We start from the raw sequence: 17,340 nt of genomic DNA, 5'->3' as shown, positions 1-17,340 counted from the left end.
TTAAATGAAAGAAGCCAAACACAAATGACCACGCATTACACAATTCCCTTTATATGAAATGTCCAAAGGGGGCAAATTATAAACATAAAATACAAATTAGTTATTGCTTAGTTAGGGATGGAAATGAGAAGTGACTGCAAATGGTCCCAGAATTTTCTTTTGGGGATGATGAAAATATTCTAAAATTAAATTGTGGTGATAGTAACACAGTTTTGCAAATTAACTTAAAAAAAATCACTGAACTGACACACTTAAAAACAAGAGCATTTAATGTTACATAAATTATACCTCAATATAACTATGAAGAAGAAGGAGACAAGGAGGAGCAGGAGGACTATAGCACCTCTGGGGTGATGGATGAATGGATCTCAAAGAAGTAACTCGATCAATCTCAAATCCAGGCTTGACTACTAAATCCATATTCTTCCTACATCCAGGGAAGAAGCAGTAGAAGCAATATATCTTAATCACTTTGCAAGAATAAACTGAATGTGTTAGTGAAGCAATACAAGGGACACAGAAAAGGTTCCTTTAAAACTGATTATGTAAAAATTACGGTGAGAAAAGAAGAGAAATCAAACATAAAAAACTTCATCTGTAGAACAAAGAAAGTAAATACACAAAATCCAAACAGGGTGGCATGGGAAGCAGGACCCAGGTCTTGTCTGACTATATGAAAGCTGAAACCAAATGAAGTAAATAGTGAGGATATTCAAACGAATAAAATTTGGCAGTTTGTCTCCAACAATGTCTATGGACAGTGCCCTGACCCAGATCTGCTGTAGTGCAGACAGATTTATCAGGCGATCACAGCTCAATAATACTGACACTAAGATGATGCAGCTCACTCGGATTCATTCCATGTTTATGGGTCAATCTTCAGATTATATTCTGTGTCTGATACATATCTTCCTACAGAAGGAGAATGCACTGATTGGTGAACACAGACAATCCATTTCATTTGAAAATTACATTTCTCAATGTATACCAATAATGTGACACCCTGCTTTATACCTCAGACTTGAAATCATTAGAAACTCAAATTACTTCTGGATGTAAATAAAAAACTGGACTTCTAAACATATCAATTCTGAGAACCAGCCTGGTAATAGTTCATCAGTTCCTGCCACACTTGAGAACTGACTCAATCAGGCAGTCACATCCTTCCCTAGAGACACTCTTCATCACTGCTACATGCCTCTGAAAATTGCAACTTGCATTTTGTTCCTTTTATAAACTGGATGAATGATGTTTAGAAATCTGCAAATGCCCCAATTCAACTGTTCATATTCATATTTCATAGTTTCATGGTACTGTTACATTAGCTTATTTACTACCCAACATCCTCTGAGATGACCAAGAGGACATATATGCTTATTCCCAATACAAGTGAGGCAGTGAAGTAAAAGTTAATTTACAAAAGGACATGCTGGCAATAAACAAACTAACTTGGATTAGAATCCAGGTCTTTAGTCTCCAAATACAGTAGCTCCTTCTACTTCAGACAAACTGTCTAAAAGGCCAACCAAATAAAACCAAGAAAGTCCATGTTTCTGCCAGGAAAACCAATAATTGTCTTTTGCGGTCTTATGAGAAGTTGGAGAAATCTTCTAATAAATAAGAAGGATAATCTTCCAGGGATCAAGACAGATGATACTATAGAGAAAAATGCTCAAATATGAATAAAGGAGCCCAGACCAGTGTGGCTCAGTTGGTTGGGCATCGTCCCACAAAGTGTAAGGTCACCGGTTCATTCCTAGTCAGGGCATACACCTGAATTGTGGGTTCAGTCCTTAGCAGCAGTATGTAAGAGAGGCAACTGACAAATGCTTCTCTCCCGCTCTTTTTCCTTCCCCTCCCCTCTATCTAAAAATAAATATTTTAAAATAATTTTTAATAAAGGAGAGAAATAAAAGATTTGCACGTAATAGTGAAGACAGTGCTAACGGAAACAAGTAGTTCAATTTGGAACCAAATAAGAATTTTTATTTTATATGTAAATGAAACAAAGATGTGCCTTCTTTTAGAATCTTGTTTTAAAAGCCTAATGCCTCTTGTATTAAAAGAAGAAGAAGTATACAATTGAGACAGGAGATAGTCAGGAAGGAGGAAACTCCAGAGGTGCCCCAAGGCTAAGATAAAGGACATGGATACATGACAGAGATGTAGTTCTAAGACCGGTTGTTCCTGCTTTCTGGAAAGGAACTGACTCATGGTGAATCATGAATGCACCTGTGCAGAAGATACTACATGACCCCTGCTGCATTATAATTAATTAACATTGTGCAACCTCCTTCTCCAATGACCAATTAAGGAAAATTATGGGAGACCTCATGCACAGTAGCTTTAAAGTAATGTAACTACTTGTACATGTGCAATAAAAAATAAAAGCCCACCAAAACTAGGCAGGAAATATCTGCCCTATGAGAATAGAAACCCTCCAGCCCCGGAGGTCAATCTCTGCCTGGAGTTGGCCTGCTCAATGTTCTGTGGAGTGTACTATCGCTTAATAAATCTGCTCTCTTTCTGCTATAAACTGTGTGTTCAGTTCAGTTCTTGGTCCACAATTACCAAGAACATGGTTACCTCTGCCCCCCCTGTGACACTATGATTCAGCAACTGTATCCTAGGTATATGTATCTAAAAGAAATTAGAACATATGTCCACCAACAGATTTGTACAAGAATGTTCACAGCTGCTTTATCATAAGCAAAAATTGAAAATAACCCAAATGTCCATGCATAAAAGAATGGATTAATACATTTTGGTGTGTTCATACAGTAGAATACTACATAGCAATAAAAAAAAAGAATTGTTGATACAAGCCACAATATGCACAAACCTCACAGATGTCATGTTAAGTAAAAGAGACCAGACGGTATAGTACAAAATTAACTGTAGAAAAAAGTTAACACTGGAATGGGTCTGGGAATACAGGAGGAAGAGAGAACTGAGAAGAAATAAAAAGAACCTTCTGGGTGCTGGAATTGTTTTTTATCTTGATCTGGGAGGTGGTTACATGAATAAAAAATTGTCAAGTTTATAAGTAGTGTACTTTATGTATTAATATGTTATATTGCAACAACAAAAAAGTCGGCATAAAATATTTGGAAGCTTTTATACAACACAATACTTCCTTTAATCTTAAATTTTAAAATACTGAACTATTCCAAGAATGTAACTATAAATGAAAAACTGATTTTACACTAAAATTAGCTCACAGTAGATTCAATCAAAATAATCAGAGAGATACATCTTTCAATTTTTGTTCTAAAATTCCTCTTAGTTTTCTGTATGTTTCCAAGGGTTGAGCACAGCAAAACATCAGGGTAATCTCTATCTAGCTTTATGTCAATTATTTCACATTCCAGAAAAAAATAAGAATTAAATCCAAGTCTCTCAATAAACAGATATGGTCATCCACTGAGAGGGGAAGTGATGAAGTAAGGGGGCTACAAGAGAGAAGTTTTTAAATAACTGCTATGAGAAAGAACCAGGAACAGAGAAGTGCTCAGCATCACAGAGCCGGGCATGTAAAAATCAGATTAATTATCTATGTCTGAGTATTGGTTAAACAGATAGAATTAAGAGAAAAAAGTAGAAAGCAGTTTCACATATTTCCAAAGTTACAAGAGAGTACAGGGTAGATAAGAACATTAGGAAGGAAGGAGACAAAAGAGGTTCAAAAGTCTAAAGGACCCTACAAGACTAAGAACAAATTGTCAGTGTCTTTTATTTTTACTTTTAAGAAGATTAAAAAAAGCTCAACAACATGTGCAAAAATTCATGAATAGGTCTTTAATGGCAAAGTACCATTTCTTCTTATTATGTATACAATGGGATTTTGCTGCCTAACAGTCAAATTTCCTATTTTAAGGTTACTAAAAAGCTTCCAAATAAAAAACATGAAGTGTTGGTATTACAATCATAAACCTATATATTCCTCAACATTTCTATGTAAATCCAACAATTTTTCAAAATATTCTGAATCAATGTAGAAAGCTTCCAAATTATTCAATGAACCACTACCAAAAATCTTACTGTAAGCAAACCAGTCACCCGACACATCAATATACCACCCTTTAAAAGACAAGCTTTCTTTTTTTTACTGTGTTTGTATTTAAAATGAGATCATAGGACAAAATAATTATTTCCTATTTCCAAGCTTTGTCTAGGTTGACCTTAAAATGAAATTGATCAGTAACAATATGTAAGGAATGGATGAAGTAATAAAGTAGAAAGGAAAAAGGTGGCTGAAAAGATTTAGGAACTAATGGCACAATTAAAAAACTCAGGAAAGAATGGTTATTATCAAACATATCAGAACCAATAATGAAGTAATCTCTAATAAGTAGGCTTAAAGTTCAACAATAAAGCTTAGTCTACAGTATAAATCTAAGTTACTCAATTTGGTGTAATTTAAGTACCATTTATTGAATGTCCATTATTTTGCCCAACACTGTGCTCTGTTGCTATGGGACACACAAAAGTGACATACCCCTGCCCCAAAGACACTTAACAGTATATAAAAGAAAGCCACATCTGAATTACCTATTTATCCCGAAACAAGCAGTCTTTAATTAGGTGCCAAACAAGTAAAATAAAGTCATAGTAGGATATTTGCAACTTAACCAATGTGATTATTTTTCTTGGTAAAGGTTATCTCAGAAAGAGATGATTATTTGGGAAAATCAATTAACAACAAAAAAGGATGATTGTGTAAAAAATACTATCAGATATGACAGGAGTACCTGATATTTCTGAGAAGCCTGGTTATGGTGGGGTCTAAAGAAGCCATACTCCTGCTGAAGGGTGCTGGTGGTAAAAGAGTTGGGTTTAATATGTCAAAGGAATTACACTCAAATACATATACATGCATACACCATTTATACATGCAGAAACTTTGTCTTGGTTAACAAAAGTTCAGTATCGCTTTTGGGTGATGGTTACTATTCTCTTAATGCAATGCAGCAAATCTGTTATAGCAAACTGTTTCCCAAAGCTATATAAATTAAACTAGAACTTACAGTGCAATGTGAAAAAAATGACAGCTGGGTTCTCCAAAATTAAGATACATTTACCTGTAACTTACTCTGTACTAACTGTGCTGCTAGTACTGACCTTATACCCTCAAAACATATATATCAAAGTGTCATCTTCTTAGTTCCATCACTCAGCTTACACATAGGGCCTAAGAATTATTTCTTACCTGTTACCCTCTTTCAGCATTGCAAATAAAAATTTTCAGCCACCACTGATCTGTTTCAAAAGGTGAACTTCCATAACACAGAAACCATTCATACTATTCACACTAGTACTATCAGTAGTGCTAGTCATCCATTTCTACCCATATCATATGTTAAATGGGCTGGTATGGGAAGCTTTTCACCATCTATCATGATTCAGCTATTCTAACAAATACATTTTTCCCCTTATTTTAACATTTCTGAGATAAAGAATCAATACCATTTTATCATTGTGAACAGACAGCAATTAAACATAGCTATCATGGTTCACCCACTAATTCAATCATAGCTTTTCACCACATACTGAGTCATCTGCATTGTTAGTTACAAGCATGTTGAGTTTAACTACCTTTAAAAAGTCTGTTAAATATTATTCTATAATTTGGCATTGATCACTTCTCAATTTTTTGCTAAAATCAAGTGTATAATTTGGCACTGCAATAAAATTACTATGTACAAAGGTACAAAAACTGAGATTATAAGTGAAATATTCACTATTGCTAGTAATAATGTTCTCTTACAAAGCAACAATTATTATAGGATATGGGAATAGCCACAAGTAAGTGAAGATGCATTATGTTTTGTTACTGAGATACATACAAAAGAAAAGCCTATCATATGCCAAGCAATGCAAATGAAGGCAGAAGAAATTGCCAAATCTCTGGGAATAGATAAAAGATTTCAAAGCAGTGAGTGGCTGGTGCAACCAATTATAGACTGCACGTTCATACGGCATATGTTTTCTTCTTATTAAATGCAAAATAGTGCTGTCTTCCATTAATGGCAAATCAGGTTCCATGAACTAAGACTTTTTAAATCAGTACCCTTCATTCTTGTTCTTCCCTCCAGTCCTCCTCATCTTAGGATGCACCACCATTCATTCAATTATTAAGTCAGAAACCCAGAGATCATCTCTGACTCACCCTCTCCCTTGTTGGCTACTCTATCTCCAAAACACACATTGAATCAGAACACTTCTCATTTTTACCTCTATTACAACCATGGCCCAAGGCACTATCAGCTGTCACCTGGACACTGCAAAAACCCTAATCATCCCCTCCTCCATTCCACCCCCACCACAATCCAATACTCACACAACAGACAGGGCAGAAGTTCTCAACCTTGGCCCTATTGACATTTTGGACTAATACTTCTGAAATAGGAGGCTGTCCTGTGCATTGTAGTATGTTTAGTAGCATACCTGACCCTGATACCAATAGTATACACCATCACCCCCAGCTGTGACAACCTAAACTGTCTGCAGATATTGCCACATGTTCCCTGGAAGGCAAAATCACCTGCAGTTGAGAACCACTGAGCTAGAACAATGTTTTTAAAATGTTTCTCATTTTACTTACAATAAAATCTGCACTGCTTAAGAGTTCTTGCTGACCCTAACATAATTTACATAATCCAGACTCTGGATTACCTCTCTAACCTCATGTGATGCCACTACATTCTTCTTGCATTTTGCTCCCTCCAGTCACTATGACCATCTCTCAGTTCCTAAAATATCACAACCATTTCTACTAAAGAGATTGTAGCCTTTGCTCTTCTTTGTGCCTGGACCATTCTTGCTCAGGTTCTATGCCTGGCTCAGTTTAAATTTCACACCTTCAAACATGCCTTTCCTGACTTTCCCTATTTAATACATGTATCCCATTATTACCCATCATAGCATCTCACATTTATTCTCCTTTTAGCATTTACCACAGTATATGGTTATTTTATGTGTTTACCTAATAACTGATTGTCCGTCACAGGAGGATAAATACCTTGTCTGCCTTATTTCCAGCATCGAGCTGAGATAAACAAATTTGTAACTGGCAAACCTTAAGTACTAGATCAGTTGGCATTGATGTTAGCCAAGTGTGTGTCTCAGAACATCCCCTACTCACTCCCCAACTATTTTTATGATCATTCCCCTTGAAGTAGAGAAGAAGACAGAGGTGGGGACAGAAAGAGCCTAACAAAGCCCCTAGCAAGAAAATCAAGCCTGTCCTTTAAAGCCAAACATTGACTTCTCTCTAGCTATGAAAAGTCCTAGATGGCATCTTCTTCCAATATAAGGCTGTTGTGTCTATACTGAAAATCTGTTTAGTATAGCTACTTTCTTTAATTATCTTGGCTAGATCTTTTGGATAATTATCTTGCTGCAACTTCCGTATCAGAACGTTTATGCTACGGAACAGCTTCTTTCCTTAAACTTCACGAACCAGCTTGGTAACTTGAAATTTTCTTCTGCAGCCTCCTCACCTCACAGCCTTTGTGGAATTGAAAAGAGGGCCTTAATCTAAATTAGGCTAAAAGGAATACTGTAACTGGTTTGCTCTTCCAGACCACTAAAATCTTCTCTAATCAGCAATAAGGCTGTTTGGCTTTCATATTATTTATGTGTTCATTGGAGCAGCACTTTTAATTTCCTTCAAGAACTTTTCCTTTGCATTCACAACTTGGCTAACTGATGAGTGCAAGAGATCTAGCTTTCGGTATATTTCAGTTTTCAACATGCCTTCCTCACTAAGTTTCCAGTTTTTGATTAAATGTGAGAGGCACATGACTTTCTTTCACTTCAACACTTAAGAGGCCACTGTAGAGTTAGGAATCGCCCTAATTTCAATATTGTGTGTCTAAGGAAATAGGAAGGCCCAAGGAGAGGTAGGGAGATGGGGGACCAGCTGGTCAGCGGAGCAGTCAGAACACACGTAACATTTATGGATTGCCATCTTATATGGGCACAGTACATGGTGCCCCAAAATAACTACAATAGTTAACATGGGATATCTCTAATCACAGATCACCATAACAAACATTATATAATAAAAGAGTTTGAAATATTGCAAGAATAGCCAAAATGTGACAGACATGAACTGCGCAAATGCGGTTGGAAAAATGATGCCAACAGACTGTTCAATGCTGAGTTGTCATGACCCTTCAATTTGTGAAAAGCACAATACTGCAAAGTACAATAAAACAAAGTACAATATTTTTTAAAAAGGTATGCCTCTGTTAATATTTAATTTCTGAACCCATCTTTAAATTAACCTTGAAGGGAAAAAATCTAAATTACTGTTTAACAACAACAGTGTCGATTACTTAAAATACCTACTACATCTCTAATACAAATTTACTTACAGAAAATAAAACAGTAAACTGAGTCGATGATTAGACTCAAAAAATAACAAAGGACAAAGTATTTATAAACTAAAAAGTCTACATAACTTTTAGTTAATAATTCACTTACCTTCTCTGTGCCTGAGTTTCCTCATCTGTCAACTAAAACTTAGTAACAGTACCCATACCTCATAACAATGGTACCTATCACATAGAGTGATTTTAATTATCTCAATTAATATATGGAAAATGCTTAAAACAGTACCTAGTATGTGGAAGTACTATCAGCTACTATATTGTTTCTTTGTACCACTGTGGTTAATCACTACCAGACCAGACAGCACACATACATAATATTTCCATCTTTGCAGAACGTTCCATTTGAACAGTACTGTATCAGACTACAGGATAGTTAGAATGCCTGGTGAGATTATCTATATTATCATCTCTAATTCTTTTTGGAAATGCTTGGAAATAAAAACACTCTAAACCCAAAGTATTTTTTAATCTACAAATTGATGTGTAATAAAAAACTTGGAATTCAGTCCTATTTAACAAGTCAAATATAAAAGGGGACTGAGGAATGAAAGAAACTGTTTACTTTCTAAGAGATAATCAAACAAATGGATTTTTTAATTCTTTCTACCCTACCCTACTAACCTCTCTTCCTCAGCACATGGTACCATGATTAGAAAATGAATTATATTCAAATACAACTATCAACACATTAACAAAGCAAGGTTATAATACAGTTTTACATATATTTATATATATGTATACCTTTTTGACGCAGTAAATAAGGTCAATATTTGTAACATGAAAGGATTCTGATTTCTATTGGTAGCAAAGTCAAAGGTATTTCTTACACAACTGTGATTCATTGCCTATATTCAAAATTCAAACTAAATGCTAAATCTCACTTAGCAGGTAGTGAAATAAACATAAGATTGTTTTTTCATCTAGCTTCATGAACCCTAGGTTAAAGAAAAAGATTGCTTAAAAGACCACTTTAGTCACAAAAACCTGTACTCAAACCCACCACTTCCTAGGTAGGTACTTAATCTCTCATTTGTGAAATGAGAGATTCACATTCTCTCTCTCTCAGGTGGGAATAATACCTACATAAAATTACTGTGTTATTTAATTATCATCATTATACTTAACATAATATCTGATGTATTCTCAATAAATGTATACACAGTCATTAGTAACCAAGTTTGGTCAATTAATAGTTCATGACCTTCACTGTGCATCAGAAACTCAGAGATTTGATATCAGCTATCCAGACTAGATCCCAATCACTGGTGTATTTTTAAAGCTCCCAGATGATTCTAATGTGCAGCCATGGACCTAAGGACAAAGTTCAAAATCTATATTGGCACACTAGACATTCTGGTCACTGCTTACAGCTCTATATTTTAATCATTCCTCCATAGGTACTCTATGCTCTGAACACACACCCAGTTAATGCTTCCTCAAGAAGTGGGCTATAGAAGTGGCTCTCCAACTTCCACCTGCATCAGAATCACCTCCTGAAACACAAATTGCTAATCTTAGGTACAAAGACTTGAATTCCAACAAATTCTTAGGTAATGCTGACACTGCTGGCGCAAAGACCACAGTTTGAGAAACCAATGGGCAACATTAAATCACAACCCTGTCCCTTTGCAATTTCCTGAAATGTCATTCCCATCTCCATTATCACACTCTTGCCTAGCTAACTTATACTTTTCTTGCAAAATTACATAGAATTTAATTTCAGGAAGCATTTACTCACTTTGACAAACCACCAAGACATTTGTTACCTAGTCTAAAACTTGGATACAAAAAAAACACAGTATAAAATGTTCTTAAAGTACACTATGGCACAGGGTAGTTAGCTGCTAGTATACACAAATTCTTTTTAATAATTAGGGGAAAAGGCCTCCTTTGAGCAGGTGAATTAGAAAAGGGCAAAAAAGCAAATGAACAGTCTGTCAAGCAGACTAAAATCTAGATTTCAGCCTCCACCAACTCCCTTGGTAAAGCAGCTTTATGGAGAGCACCGATTTCACAATCAGTCATGGCAGCCCTTGCACAGCAAACCACCAAAACCGAACGGAAGAACACTCAGACCAAACCTGAATTTGAGAAAGCGTGAATCAGAAAATAATTTTTAGAGAAAATATCACCTAAGTTCTGTATTGTAAATTGCTTTCTCTGTACATCAGAAAGACAAAACTGTGTTTTAATGTCTTTACACCCATTTATGGCTCATTGTAGATGTTCAATAAATGTCTGAATAACTCACATTGAATAAAACTATATGAAAACACTTGCTAATCTATCTCTCATCAAATACAGAAGTAAACACATACACAAAGCTGGCACCAAAAACTATCAGGGGTGTCCAAATTGTGGCCCACAGGCCGCATGCAACCCGGGATGGCTAGGAATGCAGCCCAACATAAAATTGTAAATTCATTTAAAACACTGTCAGACTTTTTTGTGATTACATGTCACATAGTATTTAATGTGTGGCCCAAGACAACTCTTCTTCCAATGTGGCACAGAGATGCCAAAAGGTCGGACAACCCTGCATACTATCTAATTATTAATGTAATTGGTCTGTACACTTATCAGCTAAGGGAAAGCATGAATTATTTGAATAACCAACCAGTTGGGAGACAAGGAGACCAAAGAAGCCTGCTGATAACATAATTAGATTTTTCCAAACTAAGTCCTTTCAAATCAAACATTCTACATTATGTATTCAGAGTTGATTTCCTAATTATTTCAACAGGTACTAAAAAATTTAAAAGAATCTTTGAAACAAAGTCCAAGGCACTAATTTTACCATGAAGAAACAAAGACCCCAAAAAACTCAAAGTAACTCAAAGACAAAGAGGTAGTTAGTACTAGAGCTGTAATTAAAACTCAAGTCTCTGACCCTAGTTTTCTCTCTCCTACATCATGCTGCCTTTACATTTCTACAAAAATTTTTTTTAATCATAACTGAAAAAAAAATTCTCCGGTTAACCAGGGTTTTGTTCTTTGTATCCCATTTTTATTGGGGGGGGGGGAGAAAGCAATCATCTACCATCTTATTTTGCCTAGTAACTAACTCAAAGAGGTAACATTCAAGATATGTTTTGCTCTTAGTAAGGATTCATTCCTTGTCTCTTTGCAAAATTATATATGCAAAAAATCCAATAATAATCAAGTCAATTATAAATAAAAATCAAATAATAATCCTGATACAACCATAAAAGTCTCAACTACAAAGAAAACATTATGTTGCCTTTCTAGAATTTGATACTTTCTGAGGAAAGAAAAAGAGCCTGATGTTTGAAATATATTTAATAATAAGCAGAAAAAATACTGGCAATAACCCTCATCTCTCAAATAACAAGAGTAAAACCTTCTCTGACCATTCTCATTAATAAAGTTTTTATGTTAGTTTTATGTGCAGATAAAAACCAATTACCAGTATCATAATTAAAATTCTTGACATCTAGAAAGTAACCTCATCGTTTATTTAGATTATAATTTTATTTACCTTTTAAATTCAAAATTAATGCCCTTTGGATTTATGTAAAATGTAACATAGTCTAATACTTAAAAGCTACCTTTTTAACCTCTACAGAGGTTAAATCCATAACAGAGGCATGCTTTTATTATCCCCGTATTACATGAGAAAACAGGTTTAGAGAGGTTAAAAAAGTTGTCCAGGTATACATACCTGAGAGGAGGTAAGTTAGAATTTTAAACAGGCAGTGTGACTAAAATGCCAGGAACTCTCTTGCACAATGAATAATGGCATTCTTAGCCACTTACTATGTGACAGTGCTTCTTTCATCTGTGAGCATAAACTTTTAAATTATTCCTATCATACTCTGGTTTCTCTTCAGATCGTATAAATCTTTCGCCTTTTAAATTATTCCTTTCAGTACAAGGTACACAGTAAGGCACTTTCTTCCCAAGTTAATGTTGGATTTAACAGTAAAGTAGAACACAGCTTCAGATGTTCTTTCACTTTAACACTGTTCACTGTCATCAAAATTTCTTCACATTTGCTAATTCATACTCTCTCTCCTGGAGAATAGAAGCCTACCTTTCAGTACTCTAAATGAGACAGGAAAAACAATAACCTGATAATAATCAGGCATTGCTCTCAAGAAAAGAGAAGGCATGCTTACCCATTATAAAGATTCAAATTTCCCCAAGCTTGGGATTCCTCTCCTAAAACTACTTATTTAATGTATAGGTGTCACATCTTCACACAACCTGTGCAAAGTGGGGCTCATAGATCTCACACAAATGTCGGAGTTCATGATTCTTCAACTGGTCTACCCAACCATGAAGCATTGTCCAGCGAGAAATCTCCAGCACCCAATTTTGCAAACCACTTTCGACACATTCGACCAGTCACAGTATGGAGAAGTCACAGTCCTTCTCCATACACTACAAAATCTTTTTTCCCATTTCAGTTGTATTTTTGCCTTTCTCAAAATAATAAAGCATAATATGCCAAACAATGTTGCATATTTTCTTCCATCTTCAATATTAAAATGGCTACACAAAAATTCACCAATTTTGATTTTTTTAAATGCATGCTGACATGACAGCTGTCACAGTACAATCTAACAAAATTGTTTTGAATGAAGTTCAAGAGAACTAAACGCTACTAGAGCCATCTACTAGCCAAACACACATTTTGGCCAACTAAAGAAAACTGTCTAAATGCCCCCTCTTAAAATATTTTGCTTTTTGAAGTTGTGGACAAAGGCGGAGCTCCATAATAAATCTAACTGAAAGTAACATCACAGGGTGATCTGATCATAGATTCCTGACTGGGAAGGTCAGGGTGGTAGTCATGGCTCAGATCTGTAACTTCCCTAGTAAAAGGATATCTTTGCCTTAGCAAGCCCTGTTGTTTTGGTATATCTATGATTAACACACCACCAAAATGCCTCTTTTCCAGATCCCTGGGAAGTATAACCACCCTCAGGAGAGCACATCATCTTGGTAAGAAGTATCCTATAATTCAACACCAGGCTTGGTCTTGCTTTCTCCAACCTTCATGTAATCTTCCTTATGTTTCCTCCTAACTTCCAAATGTATAGGAAAAATTGCAAGTCATTCTCTGGAGCACGAGATCATGCTTCCCAGCACTGTTGTCAGTTTGGCTCAAATGAACTCCTAAAAGTTCTCTACAGGTGTAGATGTTTCTTATGTTGACAGACTTTTAAACTATCCCACACCATGACCAAACTTTCGTTACCTTCTTTGTTCTAACAATATCTCCACTTTGCCATTTTCAAATAACTATTCATTTCCATAAGAATTTCCTCCTCACAAGTTGCTGCACCAATCACAGCACGGCAACTGTCTGGTGCAATGACTACGTGATCTACCTGTCTCTATATAAGACTATAACTTATTCTTTACCTCTGTGAGATTCAATCTCTTCTCTACAATGGGTAGAACGACATGCATCAAGGAAAAATAAGCTTGCACAGTATCTTCCATTGCCTTCCTTCTTTTTAAATTTTTTTAATTTTAATTTTAGTTTCCATTAGTTTCCTACAATAAAACACTTTAAAGAGGGAGACATTTAACTGAGGTAGCAGGAAATATGGGAAAAGAAAAAGTGTAAAGAAAGACAAAATAAGTGTAAGTAAACTTCTCAAGTAGAACTACACTTCTGCCTATGTGATCTCCTCCCATATCCAGATTTTAAAGAGGCAAATGTGAAGATACTTCTTTCCCCAAGAGAGGCAAAATACTAAGAACCGTCAATGACTCACATCCCTGTCTAATACCCTCCCCTAGAGTGTAGGAGAGATCTTCGGATATAACTCTGGCAAGTGTAAGATACAAAACAGATTTCTGCATTTATATTTAAAATCCCTAATCGGTCAAGTTCACCAAAACGGAGATTATCCTGGATAGGCCTGACCTAATCAGATAAGCTTTTAAAAGAGGTTTTAAAGGGGAGTCTAGAGGTGTGAGAGAGAGGAAGTCAGATTGCCTAGAGGAAAGCAAATAGTCATATTGTAGCTGCTGGTTTGGACTTGTAATAAGGAACTGAGAATGCTACCTGACCAAGAGCAGGCAAAAAAAAAAAAATCTTCAGTCATACAGCCACAAGGAAATTAATTTTGCCAACAAGTAGTGAGCTTGGAAGAAGACCTTAAGCCTCAAATGAGAATTGCAGGCACAGGTGACATCTTGATTTCAGCGTTGTGAAATGCTGACCTGAGAGCCTGATTTTAAAAAGTACCCAGATTTCTGACATACAGAAACTGCAAGATAATAAAGAGGTGTTGTTTAAGCTGCTAAATTTATAGTACTTTGCTACACAAAAAAAAACTGATACACTCCCTCAACAAAAGACAAAGCTGTAAAGAAAATAAAGGGGGGGGGGGAACCTTTTATCTTTTTCCCCAGAGAGTATTATACCTTCTCAAAGCACTACAGATCCACAATCAAGGAAAAAAAGATTAAAACTGTATAAAATTTTAAAGTTTTAGAAATTAAAAGAGGCTTTTTCACACATCTTGTAAACAGCTACTGTATTACCTCCTTCATTTTAGTGATGAGGAAAAGAAAGCTCAGGAGTGGACATCCCAAAGATCAAAAACCTAGGGAATGTTTCAAGTAACTTCAGTCCTGTGCTCACCCCTACACTACAGATCCCTTAAAGCCAGCGTGCGCGCGCACACACACACACACACACACACACACACACACACAGCCATTCAAATCAACAGTAATTTATTACTGTCTTCGAAGAAAGCAATCCTAGTAACAATTTTCCATATTTCACATCTAAATAGCCCTTACCTTTGTCAAAACAACAAAACTAAAGAACATAAAAATTCCATTCAAAAGTAGGTGCTTGTAAAAATAACCATTGGTATACCACTTGAATAAATGTAAAATACATTTTGAAAATGTAGCAAAACACCTGTAGGTGTACTACTAGAACTTTAGATAGCCAACACTTTGTGTTGTAAGTAGTCTCAAAAATCACAAGCAAGTAAACAACCTTTCCGGATCTTCCAACATTCCATCCTTTGGACGAATTTTTTAATCTGAATTATCCATACATTACAAAAATGAGAAAGTGACACAATATATCATAAAATAAGCAAGTTGTTTTTATTTTAACTGTTGTGTATAGTTCCCTAAGTGCTTCAGCATCAGAATTTGCAACTTTTCCTAAAAACACACACACAAAACTAAAAGGTGGAGTTATACTCAAATTTCACAAGTTGCAAATCAACTTTCTCGATGCCAATTCAACTGCTCTAACAAACACTAACTTTATTTGCTAAAATACAAAATACAGTGCTTCGTGGTTACCACGAAAAAGAATAAATTGTAACGTCTTTACACCAACGTTAACAGCAAATAATTTGCTATAGTCACATACAAACAGAAACACAAAACAGCACTGTTGAGTCCATAAGCTTCCAAAACCACCCCATAACTTATACTGCCGGGGCACGATTCTCTGCGATGTGAAGAGAACCGACAACATTTCACACGTGGAGAGAAGGGGTAAGGTGCCAATCTTAAAACCTGAAAATTCTCAGCCCTATGGCATACAAGCAGCACCCAGTTCAGACCCCCCAGGAAAGGCCCAGGTCCAACTCCAAGCACTCCAGTTTCCGAGCTCTTCATCCTGCCCCCTCCCCGAGAAAAGAGGTAAAACAACTTTTATTGGTCTCATCTCCCCGGGGGTTGGCAAATAGCAGGGCAGTGCTCCGGACTGGACACGTTTCACAAGAAGGCCTCCGTCGGGGGCGGGGAAGGCAGATAGCGGGAAGCCTGGCTTCGACGCCCCCTTTCCCCCGGTCGCCAGCTCCCAGCCCCGCCCCACCCCACCAAGAAAAATCCAGGGCTGGCCGACAAGCAGAGCGACCCCCAGGCCCCTCCACTGAGGCGAGCTCGTTGTCTGTCATGTGACGACGCTGCCGCTAAAACACCGCAGAAACACAGGGCGGCGGAGGGCGTTCGCACGAGCCCTCCTCGGCCCGGCCCTACCGGGCGCGGGCGAGTCCCCAAGTCCGGACGTGGGGGAGGGCGGAGGGCGGGCTTGGCGGCGGGCCCGAGCGCGCCACAAAGGCTTCCGCGCCCGTCGCCGTAGTGCTCGAGCGGGCGGGGGCACAATTTTCGGGGCCCGCGGGATGGGTGACGAGCGACCAGAGCTCCGAGATGCCCGCCGCGCCCACAGCCGCCGCCCCCGCGCGCCCGGACGGTCAGTGACCGCCGCACCGCGCACAGGCCCGCGCGGCCTCCCTCCCCCGCGCGGAGCCCGCGCCGGGCCCGCCCGCTCCCAGCTCGCGCTCTCTCGCTCTCTCCCGGCCTCCATTTTGGATCGGCGTCTCCAGCCCCCGCGCTGCTGCCGCCGCATTCCCCCTCTTTCCCGCCCCCTGCCGCTATCGCCGCCGCCCGTACTCACCTCAGCTGCCCATCCGGGCGCCGCCGGCCGTCGACCTAGTTTCCCCCCAAAAGTCTCCGGTGTGTTATTCCCGATGTGGGGGGGTTGTTACGGGGTGGTCGCCGGGGGTTCGGGAGCGGGGGCCGCGCCTTCAACGGAGCTGCAATCCTAACCCGCCATCTGGTGGCATTTTCCACACGCCAATGGCGCCGCTGCAGACTTGGGTCCAGACCGCCCTCTGCTGGCCGCGGTGCATACTGCCTCGCTGACGGGACGGGCCAGCCCGGAAAGGGGAGGGAGCTGAGGCGCGAGCTGGGGTCCACGACGGGGACGCGCGCAAACGCGTGCCAGTGAGGGTTGAGCGCGCGCGCGCCAGCGGGGCGGAAAACGTAGCCCCTGCGTGGCGACTCCGCCCCTGCACGGCGCGCTACCGCAGCTCAGCCAATTGCGAGCAGCGGATATCGCAGGGTGAAGGCGTTGTGGACTGTGGTCGGGCAGCCTGAGGCAGGCGGAAAGACAGCCAGAGTGGCGCCTGCGCGCCTCTCCGGA

At 38.4% G+C, this 17,340-nt stretch overlaps 1 protein-coding gene across 3 annotated transcripts in view; it reads right to left on the bottom strand.

Moving 5' to 3' along the window:
• The window catches only part of STAG1 (stromal antigen 1), a 388,204-nt gene extending 371,186 nt beyond the window's left edge, over positions 1-17,018 (bottom strand). For all 3 annotated transcript variants that reach the window (XM_053669339.1, XM_053669338.1, XM_053669340.1), the window contains exon 1: positions 16,813-17,018. The gene's annotated coding sequence lies outside the window, so the exon portion shown is untranslated. The remainder of the gene's footprint in view (positions 1-16,812) is intronic.
• Positions 17,019-17,340: the final 322 nt, after the last annotated feature.

Source organism: Artibeus jamaicensis, unplaced genomic scaffold (genome assembly GCF_021234435.1).
Source record: "Artibeus jamaicensis isolate MK-2021 breed Jamaican fruit bat unplaced genomic scaffold, CSHL_Jam_final contig_519, whole genome shotgun sequence".
NCBI lineage: Eukaryota > Metazoa > Chordata > Mammalia > Chiroptera > Phyllostomidae > Artibeus > Artibeus jamaicensis.
Note: the sequence above shows the minus strand (reverse complement) of the source record. Positions and strands in the feature narration are given on the sequence as shown.